A 17,732-nucleotide genomic window follows, 5' to 3' on the forward strand; every position below is an offset into this window, starting at 1 on the left:
ATGGGGAGAGTGGGAGGGAGTGAGACGCAAGAGGGAAGACATATGGGAACATATGTATATGTATAGCTGATTCACTTTGTTGTAAAGCAGAAACTAACACACCATTGTAAAGCAATTATACCCCAATAAAGATGTTTAAAAAAAAAAAAAAAAAAAAAACTCTCCAGAAAGTGGGCATAGAGAGAACCTACCTCAACATAATAAAGGCCGTATACGGCGAACCCACAGCAAACATCATTCTCAATGGTGAAAAACTGAAAGCATTTCCTCTAAGATCAGGAACAAGACAAAGATGTCCACTCTCACCACTATTATTCAACATAGTTTTGGAAGTCCTAGCCACGGCAATCAGAGAAGAAAAAGAAATAAAAGGAATACAAATTGGAAAAGAAGAAGTAAAAGTATCACTGTTTGAAGATGACATGATACTATACCTAGAGAATCTCAAAGATGCCACCAGAAAACTCCTAGAGCTAATCAATGAATTTGGTAAAGTTGCACAGTAATTATGCACAGTAATCTCTTGCATTCCTATACACTAATGATGAAAAATCTGAAAGAGAAATTAAGGCAACACTCCCATTTACCATTGCAACAAACAGAATAAAATACCTAGGAATAAACCTACCTAAGGAGACAAAAGACCTGTATGCAGAAAACTACAAGACAGTGATAAAAGAAATTAAAAATGATACCAACAGATGGAGAGATATACCATGTTCTTGGATTGGAAGAATCAATATTGTGAAAATGACTATACTACCCAAAGCAATCTACAGATTCAACGCAATGCCTACCAAAGTACCAATGGCATTTTTTACAGAACTAGAACAAAAAAAATCTTATAATTTGTAAGGAGATACAAAAGACCCCAAATAGCCAAAGTGGTCTTGAGGGAAAAAAACTGAGCTGGAGGAATCAGACTCCCCGACTTCAGATTGTACTACAAAGCTACAGTAATCAGGACAATATGGTACTGGCACAAAAACGGAAATATAGATCAATGGGACAGGACAGAAAGCTCAGAGGTAAACCCATGCACCTATGTCAACTAATCTATGACAAAGGAGGCAAGGATATACAATGGAGAAAAGACAGTCTCTTCAGTAAGTGGTGCTGGGAAAACTGGACAGCTACATGTAAATGAATGAAATTAGAACACTCCCTAACACCATACACAAAAATAAACTCAAAATGGATTAGAGACCTAAATGCAAGACCAGACACTATAAAACTCTTAGAGGAAAACATAGGAAGGACACGCTTTGACATAAATCACAGCAAGATCTTTTTTGATCTACCTCCTAAAGTAATGGAAATAAAAACAAAAATAAACAGATGGGACCTAATGAAACTTAAAAGTTTTTCCACAGCAGGGCTTCCCTGGTGGCGCAGTGGTTGAGAGTCCTCCTGCCGATGCAGGGGACACGGGTTCGTGCCCCGATCCGGGAGGATCCCACATGCCGTGGAGCGGCTGTGCCCGTGAGCCATGGCTGCTGAGCCTGCGCGTCCGGAGCCTGTTGCTCCGCAACGGGAGAGACCACAACAGTGACAGGCCCGCGTACCACAAAAAAAAAAAAAAAAAGTTTTTCCACAGCAAAGGAAACTACAAACAAGACAAAAAGACAACCCTCAGAATGGGAGAAAATATTTGCAAACGAATCAACGGACAAAGGATTAATCTCCAAAATACAAAAACAGCTCATGCAGCTCAATATTGAAAAAAGAAACAACCCAATCCAAAAATGGGCAGAAGACCTAAATAGACATTTCTCCAAAGAAGACATACAGATGGCCAAGAAGCACATGAAAAGCTGCTCAAAATCACTAATTATTAGAGAAATGCAAATCAAAACTTCAATGAGGTATCACCTCACACCAGTTAGAATGGGCATCATCAGAAAATCTACAAACAACAAATGCTGGAGAGGGTGTGGAGAAAAGGGAACCCTCTTGCACTGTTGGTGGGAATGTAAATTGATACAGTCACTATGGAGAACAGTATGGAGGTTCCTTTAAAAACTAAAATAGAACTACCATATTACCCAGCAATCCCACTACTGGGCATATACCCTGAGAAAACCATAATTCAAAAAGACACATGCACCCCAATGTTCACTGCAGCACTATTTACAATAGCCAGGACATGGAAGCAACCTAAATGCCTATCGACAGATGAATGGATAAAGAAGATGTGGCACATATATACACATATATACATATATACAATGGAATATTACTCAGCCATAAAAAGGAACAAAATCGAGTCATCTGTAGAGACATGGATGGATCTAGAGACTGTCATACAGAGTGAAGTAAGTCAGAAAGAGAAAAACAAATATCATATATTAATGCATATATGTGGAACCTAGAAAAACGGTACAGATGAACTGCTTTGTAGGGCAGAAACTGAGACACAAATGTAGAGAACAAACGTATGGACACCAAGGGGGGGAAAGTGGCGGGGGTGGTGGTGGTGGTGGGATGAATTGGGAGACTAGGATTGACATATACACACTAATATGTATAAAAATAGATAACTAATAAGAACCTGCTGTGTAAAAAAATTTTTTAAAAAAAGTCTATTCAGCAGGCTTAAGTGAGCCCAGTAGAAGAACAAGTTAAAACCAAAGGCTGAGCTCTGGAGGCTTTTTATCAGCCTCCTCAACCAGGAAACCCCACTGTTATACCCACTAAGTGTTCCTCACTTCCTCCCATCTTCCCTGTAAATATATAAAGTACTTTGGGGCCTCCCTTCCTGAAAACTGGTCCATATGCACGCAGTCCACCTTTCTGTGGAGTAATCACCTTTCTGTGGGGTAATGAGTGTTCAGGGCACTGGTGCCCTATGCTACTTCTCTGTAAGTTTTTCTCAATAAAATAATCTTAAATCTATATTACATGACACTAGTGACATGTGGACCCATTCACTGTAAGACACATTTTTGAATACCCAGGAATCCAGAACGTATGCTACACACATACATTTTTTTCTAAAAAAATATTACCTAGGGAAGGAAAAAGAATCAGAATAAATAACTTACAAAACACGAAGATCTGTTATATCAAAAGAGTTATGAAAAATAAAACCAATAAAATGTGTTAAGTCCAAATATTGATACTATGTCTGTGAATTTAAGTAGAACTGTTTAAAGAAGTCTTTAAATGTTATAGGCATAAACTACAAAAAAAATTAATCAACTGGAACAAAAGCTCAACATGGTTTCAACAAATCTTGAAAGCTACGGTGGGGTTATGCACCCACAAGAATGAAATTGTACTAAAATTCTTGTTTTGTTCTGAAGACTGATAGTTCTCCCCAATATCCATTCTCCCCGACTTAAATAGCATTACAATTTTTAGTGGCATTTGGCCATTAAGCTGCCGATTATATCAGGCAGGGTCCATTCAGGAAAGCTGAAACCATACTAGGTATTTAAACAAAGAGAATTTAATATAGGGAATTAGTTTAACAGATGTTGGAAGACTGAAAAGTCAAAGAGGGAATGTGGCAGTAAAACAGAGGTAATAACTCCAGGAAGCAGCTACAAGTCCTTGGGCTGGAGGAACAAAGAGAAAAATTGAAGTTGTAGAACCTAAACGTTCAGAGAAAGGGTCCCCTGGAGCTGTGACTCAGACCTCTGAGGTGAGGGCGATGAGGCTGGTTCTGGGAGTGGCAAAAGAAGTTGGAGATTAGAACCAACTGGTGCTACTGGGGTGCATGACCATTCCCAGAGTAACATGAAAAGGATAGCCAGCAAATAAGGAAGAAACACTCCCCTCTCTCCTTCTCCTACCTTCCAGCGTCCCTGCACGTCATCCTCTTGGTGGAACTTAAAACAAAGTCAGCTGACAAAGAAGAAACGTAGTGTGCAGAGTCCCAATCCCAGCATCAAAAACCAGAATTTAGGGCTTCCCTGGTGGCGCAGTGGTTGAGAGTCCGCCTGCTGATGCGTGGGACAAGGGTTCGTGCCCCGGTCTCGAAAGATCCCACATGCCGCGGAGCGGCTGGGCCTGTGAGCCATGGCCGCTGAGCCTGCGCGTCCGGAGCCTGTGCTCCGCAAAGGGAGAGGCCACAGAAGTGAGAGGCCCGCGTACCGCAAAACAAAACAAAACAAAACAAAACAAACAAACAAACAAAAACCCCAGGGGCCTCCCTGGTGGCGCAGTGGTTGGAGGTCCACCTGCCGATGCAGGGGACACGGGTTCGTGCCCCGGTCTGGGAGGAGCCCACGTGCCACGGAGCGGCTGAGCCCATTAGCCATGGCCGCTGAGCCTGCGCATTCGGAGCCTGTGCTCCGCGACGGGAGAGGCCGCAACAGTGAGAGGCCCGCGTACAGCAAAAAAAAAAAAAAAAAAACCCCAGAATTTAGAAGGGTGGAAATGGATCCGAGAGACAAGCATTCAATAGCCGCACAATTGCTTTTCCCAGCCTCCCTTGCTACTGGGGCAGGCAGGTGAGGACGTTCTGGTTCACTGAATGAATGGAAATCACATGTGCATTTGTTTGGTCATGCCCTTCCTTTTTTCCCTTTTCCCTGGCTGCGATGTTCACATGGAGGTGAGCCATGATGACCATGCAGATGAGGTTAACAACTTACAGGTGGTGGAGTAATAAATTAAAAGGGGCTGAGTCCCTGAAATCACAGAGCCATAGTACATTAACGCAGAAAAATGTTAATTCAGCAGAAATCGTGAAAAGGGAAAAAAATAATACTACATAATAGACAGAAAGTTGGGTGAAATAGCAACCAACCTTCAACTTTATTCTCTGTACAAGAGATGAATATAAAACAAAAAGAGAGAAGGTTGACAATAAAGACATGAAAAAAAAGGTATGCTAGGGAAAAGCAGACTAATAAAATTAGGGGTTGAGGAATGTTCAAAGGCTAAAGTATTAAATGAGACAAAAACATTTTAAATGGTAAAAATTTATCTAAAATATAAATAAGCCTTCTATTCTGAACAACACATCACCAAAATATGTTGTAGCAAAGTGAACCATGGATAAACTGGATCCCAAGAATTTTTTAATTCTTGAAGAGAGACTGCAAAGGAACTGGATTTAGGTTGTCACACAACCCAAATTCAATTCAGCTTTTGATGTTCCAAACATACTCTTATATTAGATTAAACAGTCCAGAATTTGAGAGATGTGTTCATAATTATCGGGTAATTATTCATTTGAGTTTATGAAGCCTCTGTGAGGAGATTGGGTTTTCCCTTGATCGGATGGATACTTTCACTGTCAGTCATTCTGGGAACAGCTCAGCCCACGCAGAGACAAGGCTTTGGGTTGGAGAGAGGAGGCCATGATCTGGGGTGTGGAGATGCCTGGTGTGAGCTACTCCTTGCTCAGGTGGTCTGAGAGTGAAGCAGGTTAGGGACCCGGGGAAGATCTGGCCTATTTAGAAGTTGTTGTTGTTCCTTTGTGCTTTTTTATTTCTGTATGGTACTTTTTCCATGATCCCTGTGGGCCTTCAGGACGTCTGGAGTCTTTTTAAATGTTCCCCCTGACCTCAGCTTTCACTGTGGGTGATTGAGGCAAAGCTGGTGCAGGGAGATCAGCAGCCTGAGAGCACAGTCCAGCACAGCAGGCTGGTGGCCAGTGACCATCAGAGTGTCTGTTCGGCCTCTCGGCTCCTACACCACCTCAGCACTCTTTGGGCTCCTTAACCAGATGTGGTTGCCACTGGCAGCTGGCTGGGCCTGTGTACGCTGGGTCTGCAGTCGCCTGCCATCACCCTGGCCAACGAGGCTCCAGGCCCAGGACCTCATTACTAGCCCACCTCCTACTCCAAGAGGAAGGGCCCCCAGGCTAAGTGCCCACAGTCCTGGGCTGGGGCTCCTCCTATAGCCAGATTTTGTTCTTTGCTTATTTTGCGGGGAGGTGGGGGAGGGTAATCTTTAATCATTTATTTGGAGGAGCTCTTTAAACTGTGTAAAAGTGGCTATTGGGTTCACAGGAGGGAAAGCCCCAAGATTACCAAGCTGTGGTCATCAAGCAGAGTCCTAGGTTAAACACTTGGTTCCCAAGTTTCTTTGGTTTGTTTCTTGCCAACTGATCCCAAATTGCCCCCTGCTCCAATGTCTGCTATGGGATCTTAGGGGGATAATGGTCAGTGGGGTTAGGCAAGGAGTTGGCCTAAATGTGGAGCCCACTGGGTGATTTCAGGACTTTGTTGAGCCTGTTTGTTTCCCCACGGGTCACAAGATGAGATGATTTTGAGCTGTGATGGGTGCTCCTATCAGAGAAACACTGGGAGCAGGTGAGGTGGATGACGTGAGATGAGAGTTAATGGGGGCTCATTTGGGAGCAGGACAGGTGTTGGGAGGCAGTACAGATGGCTGAAATCTGGGTGGCATGTCATGGGGTCCCTGCTGTGTCACCCTCACTCTTCAGCAAAGTCAAAGAGCATCACGCAATACTGAACGTTTTCGGAGTTCTTAGGACAATGCAGAGGGCTGGAGCTTCACGCCTGGGTCTGATCCACACCTGAACCAAGGAGAGCTGGACTCACGAGCACAGAAAGCAGCAGGAGAACATAGTGGAAGTAGTGGGGAAGCTTTCAAGTACACACAGATTCCCGAATTTGGGTTCGGTCCAAGTTTCATCAAGCTTTCTGGAGAAACAGAGGCCTCAAGCAATGAAGAGTCTAAGGATATTTCTTGTAGTGGCCTCCAAATTAGCAGAGGTCCTGGATCACAGAGACCCAGCAGGAAAAAGACGGCACACTTAAATTACGTAATGTGAGGAGCATTTAATAAAGGAATTATATACAAAGAGCAGGGCGTGGAGGTTCTCCAAGTTCAGTGACGGGCTAGTCACTGCGAGGGCAAAGACAGTGAGTAGTTACTGAAACCCAGAGAAAGAGAGAGCTGTGTGGTGAGGGCTGCCTGACAGATCCTGGGAAATTCAGTTGAGAGCTGCAGCCAGCCCCCAGTGACCCCACAGGAAGGGACCTGGATGAATAAATATCCCAACCTCTTTTTCCACCTCCCTCCAACCTCCTGTCCACTGGCCAGACTCAAACGGAAGCCAGAGGACAAAGGAAACTGTCCATCCAATCTACACAAGTCAACCCCCCGGGGCACAAAACAAGATGGAGACGGGTGGACACTGGGCCTGGGCTGGGGGAGGGAGAGCCAACAGCAGATGTCCTGCACAACTCCTGTATGTTATTTAGTTTTCTAACAGAAATAGCAATGAACCTGAAAGAATGCACTTGTACTTAATCTCTGCTATTTATCAAGCATTCTGTACCAAAAACTTCACAACATTAAAAAAAGAATGTTCTGTTCGCCATAACAACCCTGGGGGTAGGGGTGGGGGGCAGATACTGGTATTACAGGTGAGAAAGCCAAGGTTCAGAGAGGTCAAGAGGTGTGCCCAAGGTCACAGAGGTGATAAGTAGCAGGATTAGCGTTCAAACCCAAGATGCATAGAGAGCGAAAGGAAGGCTTTGGGTTGATACATAAAATCCTATCTTACCGCTTCTAATGAGAAAGAAAAAATGTATTTATTTTACTTAAATAGTCATTCTACTAGCTTGGAGTATCATAAGAGATTGATAATTTCGGTTGTTAACAGAGTGTTTTTAGTAATGAATTTGCAGAAAACCTGGTATTTCTAGCATGGAGTGATAGGCACTATTAAATGGGACTAAAAAAGGCTAGTAAGCACCTTTAGTTTAAAGGGGAATTTGATTATTTTTTAAATATGAAATTTTAATTTTTTAAAAAAAGGTGAAAGAATTGCAAATACAAAGTGACTTCTCAGTCAGGCAAACATTCATACTTCTCTCTCTCGCATAGGACCTGCTTCCTGCATCACTACCTTCCCCAGGTGCTTCTGAGGGGAAGAAAAGAAAGACCTACTCATCTCCATTTCCTTTCAGGACAAGCAGGACATTGTGTAACAATCGAGAAAAGCGAAGTTTTCATTTTACCATAGCTGGTCTAGAGAATTGGAATAAGTTGGAAAGCAAATATTAGGACTGAACTGCAGCTGGTAGCATGTTTACCTTACAGTACATTTCCTTCTGAAAAGGTGAATCAAAAGAATTTTACTTTTGCATGAATTGAACAAAACACCACCTAGGGGCAGTCAAAAATATTTTAAAAGTGAAGAGAACATAAGTTCCTTGTAGAAAATTTGGAATCAATTCACTATCAGCTTATTTTACCAGGTAACTTTAGTTAAATATTAAAAAAGGGCTTACATAATTCGGGTTTTGGGGGGCTATAACTGTAAAATGTTGGGCAGATAAATTCCTGTTGCACCAAATATCCCTGAATACTCCTTTCTTAATGCATGTGTTCCAGTGCAGTATACACAGCCAATGGGACACAGTCTCTGCTTGGAAGCCCAGAAAAATACCCTCCCCACATTTCAAATTTTTCATTTTCAAAACTAGCAGGCGATGATAATTTGCTTCACTGGATGTACCAATGAGCCCTGCAGTGTCCCTTCTCTGTGTAGCCCCAAGAGTCACCTCCACTCTTCTCAAAACTTTTATCCATGTGCCCACCTCTCTGAAAGAAATCCTCTGCCTGCGACTTCACAGAGAAAAGGGGAGTTGTCACATGGGAACTCACTCAACTTCCTGCCACTGAAGCTACACACTTCCCTCCAGCCGTGTCCAGGTCCCTCCCTGCTGACTCATTCCCAGCTTCGTTAAAATGGGCTGTCTCTCCCATCCTATAAGCAGACAAACCTCAAACTTATTCAGTGACTGCCTCTACCTTTAGTCCTATTTTCCTTCTTTACAGGTTATCTGCCTTTGCTGTCCCCAATTCTTTATCTGCCATTTGCTCCTTAACCAAATGGAATCTGGGCACTTAAGGCTTCTCTGCAGCATTGACCTCCAGTGGTCATTCCTTCCTCGCTGAAGTGATTTTTGTCTCTTGGCTTCTATGGCACTCTCCTGGTTTCCCCTCCACCCTCACCTCCCACTTTCCTCTTCATCTGCTTGCCCTTCAAACGTTGGTGTGCCCTGGAGATGGCCTTCAGCTCTGGGTGTTTAACCCACTCCCTTGGCTTAATTTTCTGGTGGACTGAAGGAGTCTGCCACCCAAACACCTACCTCATTGTTGTTCAAAGTATTTAGTACATTCTTTTAATTGTTCATTTATACTCTGCCTTGTTGCAAAATGGAATTGAAGTGTAACTATGTGTCTATAAAAGCAAGAACTATGTGCTATGTATTATGCCCAACAACTTTAAATGATTTATCTCATCTAATTCTCACAGCAAACTCCTGAATCAGGTTCTACTTCTTTCATCTATTTTGCAAATTAAAACACCAAGGCTCTGAGCAGATAAATAATTCTTCCAAGGTCATACAGTTAGAAAGTAATAGAACTAGGATTCTACAATGGGGTAACATTTTAATATTAAATTACACAATTTTTATTTCTTTACCCTACTCCTCTCACCCCAACCATTAAGCAGTCATTGTTTTCTAGGTGCATGACCTATGGAAACAGTCTAGAACAAAGAAGTTATAGCTCAATTTTGCCTATCAAAACAGACATTTCTAAAGCCCGTGGTAGGAAAAAAAAAAAGTAATGAGAGGCTTTCTACTGTAAGAACTAAGCATTTGAATGAGACAAGGATTCTTGCTATACCTCCAAACACTGAGAATTAAGCTTGGAAATTTACAGAATGTACCAAGAACCACCGAGAAGATAAACTGCAGAATGTGACATACAGGTCAGGCTTCCTGAGTTAGGGAGGAACTTGGGAAGATTTTGGGGGATGAGTACTTAAGACATGTGAGAGCCTGTTCCTTGAACCCCACTTTGGGGCCAACATTCTGATATAAGGGAGTGATGATGTCCAGGAGACAGGTGTGGGGAAATTCAAAGCAGATGGGCTTGTTTCCTGCTTTTTAGTACATGGCAAAGAAAGTCTGCAATTCTCCCAGAGATGTCCCGTGTTGGAATGGTGCCAAAACAACATGACCCCAGGAGCTGGATTAGCGGTGGATGTGAGAGCTGTTTAGATGGATGTGTCCCGGGATAGCTTCACAGAGGCCTGGACCCTCCAAAATGGGACAGGGAATGCAGCTAAGAGATCCTGGACTCCAAAGGAGGGGCACAGAAGTGCTGAGAGACTTGGGAGCCTGGAAGAGATATAGGGTCAGGACAATGGGGCCTCAAAAAAGCTGGAGGCAAGACTCACCGACATGAGCAGCGAAGCCTGTGTACAGCGATCAAAATCCAGGTGGCTCTAGCCCACTAGAGGGACTAGACTTCAAGGGATACCAGCAAAGACAGAATGACAGCTTGGGGTCTGGGCCACCCTTCCTCATTGCTATTATGTAATTTGAGGTTCCCTCTGAGCCAAAATGTCACTTGGGAAGAACAGAATGGAAGCAGGCACATCCCCTGAAAGATGGAATACTCACACCAAAGAAACCTAGTAAACTTAGTGGAGACTGGGGCTTAGGAGAGAGGAATTTAGGAAAGAGTGAGGTGAGAGTCTAGGCACAGAACTGTCAAGTCATGGAAAAGTTCCCCATGTCACATGTCCCCCGGAGCTGTCTCTGTTTTTCTGCTTTGTCCCTTGGAGTGACTGGTCACAGCAAGCCTGGTGGCCAACCGGCCTGGACGTAGTTGGAATGGGACTCTCATCACTGCTGCTCATATTATTTTTGCTTTTTTCCTCATTTTATTCGTTTGGCAGATTGGGGGTCAAAAACTTTGGGGAGTAGTAAGAAATAAAGTTTAAAAGCTAATTAATTTGAAACCATGGTTGTGAGTTTGTCTTTGCTGAATATTTCTGGATATAATCAAACAACTCAGGATAAAGTAGAAGGGACAGGCTCCTTCTCTCAGTGCCCATTGAGTTCTTCCCTAAAACACGAAGTTTCTCTTCTAGTTATGTTCTGGGGTACCCTCACCAAATTTTTCATTAATGTGTGTAATCTGTGTGTGTGTGCATTCCTCAAGACCCAGTGGAACCTGAGTGATGAGAACACAGAAACCAGCATACTGAGCACGTCATAAGGAGCAGACCCCTCAGGTGGTACAGCAGACACCAAGGTTTTCTACCCACTCGCATTCCAACCCTCTTCTTGGTCCCTTCAGTCCTGACTTTGTTCAGGAATCACGCATACGTGTGCTTCGGGGAACTCTGGTCCCTAGCTAAATCAATCCCTATAATCCCAGGCCTCTTGCCAGTGATTAGTTTAGTGATGGACTAAATTCTTTCCAATAATACAGAAAGCAATGGCTGCTGAGTAGGTCCTGGGAGAGTTTGGGAAGGGCATCTATTCATTTGCCAGGGCTGGTGTAACAAATTACCACAGACTGGGTGGCTTAAGTAACAAAATATATTGTCTCACAGTTCTGGAGGCTGGAAGTCTGAAATCAAGATGTCAGCAGGTCTGGTTCCTTCCTAGGGCTGTGAGGGACAATCTGTTCCAGGCTTCTCTCCTTGGCTTGTAGATAGCCGTCTTCATGTTCACATGGCTTTCTCCCTGTGTCTTCACATTGTTTTCCCTCTGTGTGTTCCTCCGTGTCCAGATGTTCCCTTTTTATAAGAGAAGACAGAGAGATAACAGAGAGGGAGGCCATGTGAAGCCGAGCCAGAGTGGAGTGTTGCAGCTACAAGTCAAAGAATGCCAAAGACTGCAGTAACCCCAGAAGGCAGGAGAAAGGCACGGAACAGATTCCCCCCTCAGAGCCTCCAGAAGGAGGCAACTCTGCTCATACCTTGTTTCAGTTCTGGCCACCAGAACAGTGACAGAAGACATTTCTGTGTTTTAAACCACCCAGTCTGTAGTAATTTGTTAGGCCAGCCCTATCGCACAACCTGTGTGGCCAAAAGTGCTGCATTCACACAAACAGAAGCTCCTCTGAATTGGCTGAAAACTGGCATACCTGGGATAAAATCGCCAAAAAGTAAGCTGAATGCTGACTCTTAGCAGACATGCAGGAGTCACCAGGAAAGCCAGCTCCTGCACAACCAGGCTCAGCCACCCACAGCAGGATCGACGTGCTGGGTGCAGAGCCTGCTGTAGTAGTGATGACTGCTGTCCCTGGGACCTGGAGAAAGGAGCCCAAGTCTCACAGAAGGGGAAAGTGGACAGAAAGCACTAAAGTGGCCAGAGGAGACCAAGAACAGAAACTAGTCCTGGCTAGTTAGCTGACAACATCACACTTTAGAACAATGGGGCTAGGAAGCTGCCACTGGTTCTGCTACCCCTGGACACTTAACACTGCACTGTTGTCCCAGTAAATAATTTCTCAGCGGTCCCTTCATCTTTGAATTATTGCACAAGAGTTAAAGCCGCAGGTGGCAGCATCTGACTGGCTGAGCCCAGGTCCCCAAATGCCCAAGCTAACTCCTGAGGGATGGAGAGAGAGAGAGGTTACCTGTCGGCTCCCGGTTCTGTCGTGGGAGGGAGGCCTTTTCCCACCCAGCCTTATGCAGTGGAAGACTCACCCAACATAGAAATAAAGTTTGGATGCTGAGTGGGCAAAGGAACTAACAAGCAGCCCCCACAGTGAAACTATGCAATGGAAGCATCAGAAACAAAACCGAGTAGGAGCTGGAACCAGAAATGCGAAGGTCTGCTTCTCAGCTGAAATGGTCTGGGAAATGAAGGGAAACTTCTTTAGATAGGAATGACTGTAAATTTGTTTCCATTTCACTGGGCAAGGGCGGACTGAACAATACCTTGTAGGGAGCACTTGAATGAAAAACTTCAGGTTTGGCAACGCTCCCGTGGCCCCGGACAGCAGACGCAGCTCTCAGAACCCGCGCGGCCGGGGAAGGGGCAGGCGGCTGTGCGCATGCGTACCGCGGGGCGTGGACTCGGGGTCCCCCTGCTGGCGCGGATTTTCTCCAACTTCCCTTTCGCTGAGCCTTCAGTGCACAGGGCTCACAGTGCCCAGCAGCCTGGGGATTAGTAAAAGTGGGCCCAGCTGCAAAGTCTAGCGTGGGTTCCCCAAATAAGAGTGGAGAAGGGGTGGTTAATCAAGAACGCAGTTCTTGGTGGGTCGGGATGGGGACTGGAAGCTGGGTGTTTTTTCATTTCAGGATGCACAAGACACCTCAGGGCTGAAGCAGAGAATTTCTGTGGTCCTGAGACTGGGTGCAGAGCTGACACTGTAGCTCTCAGGAGTCTGCCCGTTACCCCGATGGCCAGGACAGGGGACAGATGCCCGCTAGACGCTGTGGCCCTGCAGGGCCCTTCCTGGCCCATCTTCTTCCTCCCGCTTTCTCACTCTCCTCCAGCATCTGTCAGCAGAAGAGAGGCTGTTCTCAGCAAGTCTGTTCTCGCCACTTGTGTGACTCATGGCTTTTTGGCCATGTCTTCTCTCTTGCCCAAAACTTGTATATACATGTAGCCCGGATCAGCTGAGTTTTATCACTGCTTCCTAGATTTCCCCTGCTTCCCTTCTCCAGCTTGAAAGACCAGAACTTCCTCCCACCTGCTGCCAGGTGTCACGTTAGGGCTTCCTGTGTCTGTGCCACACATCTCAGAGACATACACAGGATGATATGGAACAAGTTTAGATTGTTGCCTGGGGACTAATTCACGGCTAAGCAATGTCAATAAGTCCCTTTGGGGTTGCTGTGAACAGGCCTCCTTGGCTGTGGGTACCATCTAGGGATCACTGGTTAGAGAACAGTGCTTCTGTGGCCACGGTCCCTGGGTCTGACACCCTCATTTATGGGGACAAGCCCAGCCCCAACCAGCCTTCTTAGAAATACAGTTTGGCTGTGAGTTAAAAAAAAAAAAAAATCTAGGCCTAATTAAATCCACAAATCTTAAGTGTACAGGAGAGTTTTTATGAATTTATGTCCCTGTGTAACTGCCACCCAGATCCAGATACACATGTGATTGGACTTCAGAGGGTGAGTCAGAGCCAATTCCCCACTGGGGGATGGGGCCGCCTAAGGCAGTGGTTCTTAAACTTTAACATGCATCAGAATCACCTGGAGGACTTGTTATAACACGGATTGCTGGGCCCCACCCCAGAGTTTCTGATTCAGCAGGTGTGAGGTGGGCCAAGAATCTGCATCTCTAACAAGCTCCCAGAAGCTGCTGATGCCGTTCTTCAAGGCCACACTTAGAGAACACCACCCCAAGCCAGGATCAAGGATTGCCAGTAAGTGTTAGTTAACCGTACAAAGAAGGAAAGTCCATTAGCAGAATAACTTTGATTAAAATGAATCAGCCAGGTGCTTAGCAAGTGGTCTTTAAATTCTGGCATTCAGTTGTCTGGCCCAGAACACTTTGATCCAATCTTTGTTTCCAGCAAAGGGGTCACCAAAGTTATAAGCAGAGATTGCATCAGCACATTACCTCTTGAGACTACTTACCAGGGAATTAATCAGTCCAAAGAGCTCAAAGGATCGTATGCTTTTTCTTTTTTTTTTTAATTTTTTTATTTATTTATTTTTGGCTGCATTGGGTCTTTGTTGCTGCACACAGGCTTTCTCTAGTTGCAGCGAGCAGGGGCTATTCTTCTTTGTGGTGCAGAGGCTTCTCATTGTGGTGGTTTCTCTTGTTGTGGAGCACAGGCTCTAGGCACGTGGGCTTCAGTAGTAGTGGCATGTGGGCTCAGTAGTTGTGGCTAACGGGCTCTAGAGTGCAGGCTTAGTAGTGGTGGTGCACGAGTTAGTTGCTCCACGGCATGTGGGATCTTCCCAGATCAGGGCTCGAACCCGTGTCCCCTGCATTGGCAGGCAGATTCTTAACCACTGCACCACCAGGGAAGCCCGGATCATATGCTTTTAAAATCTAGAAGATTCACTATACCCTTTTACAGTCAGAGAAAGGGTATTGACAAATTGCTCTGAGATCCTTAGAAGGAGATTAACCAGTCAGTACCTACTGTTAGGGCATTTAAAACATTTTTAAAGGAGCACTGTGGCATAATAAGAAATATATATCAATATTTGATCTTCGTCCCCATTTCCTGATACACAGTTCCCAAAACCCTTGGAAACTCTGGAGAGGGATAAGTATCTTTTGTATGCCCATGAGATGACTGGTACCTAGAGGCCCCTAGATGGCTCCTGGATGGAACTCCAAGGCATGAGTAGAGGGTTGGAACTTTTAGTTCCACCAACCTCCCCACCCATGACTGGAGGGGGGCTGGAGATGGAATTCATTCACCAGTGGCCAGTGATTTCACCAATCATGCCTACATAGTTAAACTTCCATAAAAACCCCTAAACCAGGGGTTTGGAGAGCTTCTTGGTTGAGGAGAACATTGAGGTGCTGGGAGGGTGACCTAAAGAGAAGGCATGGAAGCTCTGTGCTAGATCTTGCCCTATGCATCTCTTCCATTTGGCTGGTCTTGAGTTGTATCCTTATAATAAACCAATAATAGTAAGTAAAGTGCTTTCCTGAGTTCTGTGAGCCATTCTGCCAAATTATTGAACCTGAGGAGGGGGTATCATGAGAATCCCGTATTAATAGCCAGATGGTTAGTCAAAAGTACAGGTGACAGATAGTCTGGGATTTTGCCTGGGCAGTCCTATAGGGTCTGCGTGCTAACTCTGAATAGTTAGGGTCAGAACTGAATTGAATTGTAGGACACCCAGTTGGTGTCTGGAGAGCAGAAGAATAGATTGGTGTAGAGAAACATCCAACACATCTGGTGTCATAACTGTTGTGATTAGGCTTCCCTGGTGGCACAGTGGTTAAGAATACACCTGCCAGTGCAGGGGACATGGGTTTGAGCCCTGGTCTGTGAAGATCCCACATGCCACAGAGAAACAAAGCCCGTGCGCCACAACTACTGAGCGTGAGCTCTAGAGACCATGAGCCACAACTCCTGCAGCCTGGACGCCTAGAGCCCGTGCTTTGCAACAGGGGAGGCCACTGCAATGAGAAGCCCTCACGCCACAACGAGGAGTAGCCCCCGCTCACTGCAGCTGGAGAAAGCCCACACACAGCAATGAGGACCCAACGCAGCCAAAAATAAATAACTTTAAAAAATATTTGAAAAAAAGTGTGATTAAGGACAGCTCAAGCACATTTAATAAATGTGACACCAACCACCTAAAATGCGCATGTTTTGTTTTCATTATCATTTTTCTGAGCCTAGAAAGTTTTTCAGGACTTTCCATGTGTTCCAGATTTTTAAACAATGATTATATATTGCTTTTATAATCAGAAAAAAACAAACCCCTGTCAACAAAAATTCAATTAACTATAAAGAAGAAAAAAGGGAATTTTATTCAAGCCAAACTGAGAATTATAACTTGGAAAACATTCTCAGAAATCTCTGAAAACTGTTCCACCTGTTAGAAGTCAAAGGCACAGTCATATACATTTTTGAGACAAAGGATCGTACGTCAAAATGACACACTGATACCTTACATAAAGGTCACCAAGGGTACATAGTCCAGGTAAGCTTGTAAAAAGTGAGAAGCAAGTCACCATGACCCCCTACAGAGCTGGGAAAGAACACTATTCTTTTAAGAAGTTACATTGTTAGCCTCAGAACAAAGAAAAAACATTGATCTTTATGGTTGAGCAGACACTCCCATCTTTGAGGAGCTCTGGTTAATGAGTAAGGTAGATGCACACTGCACATTACGGAGAGAGGAGGCCCAAACAAACACACAGAGAGAATTTTATGTTTAATTATTTTCATGTCCTGCCTTAAAATATAAATTTCATTTCATCACCCCCAGATAAAAAATTTCCAGGGAAAGCAACAATAGAGATCCCAGGAGTTTAAATGATTCGCTGACTGACACCTCTTGCTGCCTCTATTTGGATAAACAGCTGTATTTAAGAATTTCTATGTTACAAGACATTCACTTTTCTTCCTACAAACACATATATATGAAAGTGTCCACGGGCTGTTTCTCAGTGCTATTTGAATCTACAATGTAGAAGAAATAGGTTTTTAAACAATAGTCGTTTTTTAAAATACACCTTTACTGGAGTATAATTGCCTTCAATGGTGTGTTAGTTTCTGCTGTATGACACAGTGAATCAGCTATATGTGTACATACATTCCTGTATCCCCTCCCTCTTGAGCCTCCCTCCCACCCTCCCTATCCCACCCCTCTAGGTGGTCACAAAGCACCGAGTTGATTAGTCTTTTAATATACTATCTTTCTATAGATTTTTCTTTTGAAAAAGCAGCATGGAGGTAGAGCAGCGTTTAGATATAGAATGAAAGTTTTTGTGTTTTTTTTTTTTAAAGAAAAAGTAAACCACCGCTTTCACTGTGGAGTAATTCTGGTCCCCCTGATTCATTTTAATCCCCTGTGTTTACTTAGTGTGGGCTCTGCTTCAGCCAGTAGTTGTTCTGTGAGCAAGCATTCTGGCAACTTTTTCTTTAGAAAGAAATGCACTTGCAGACAGGATCTGCACAATCAACCCTGTCTTCCGGGCCTCCAGGGCTGAAAAGGAAGTGACCAAAGTGAGAAACTACACTCAGATGGATTGCAAGTCCTCACCTTAACATCACACTGGGGCGGGGCTTCCTCTGGGTCCTTCCGAGGCTGTGGCCACAAGCGTCAGCGGCGGGGAAAGCAGACTCCTTGCTAACCACACGTCATGGGCCTGAAGACAGGACCAGCTGGGGGCAATCTGCCGTGGGGGCAGGCGTGGCTCTTCCCACTCCCATTAGGGCAAAAGGCAACCAATGTATGCAGCTGCTTCTACTTTTCCAAAGTCGCAACTCATCGGTCGAGTGTTTGATCTTTAAATCTAAAAATTAAACTTTAAAAAAAGGCATGTTTT

This window comes from Phocoena sinus, chromosome 7 (assembly GCF_008692025.1).
Source record: "Phocoena sinus isolate mPhoSin1 chromosome 7, mPhoSin1.pri, whole genome shotgun sequence".
In the NCBI taxonomy this organism is placed as follows: domain Eukaryota; kingdom Metazoa; phylum Chordata; class Mammalia; order Artiodactyla; family Phocoenidae; genus Phocoena; species Phocoena sinus.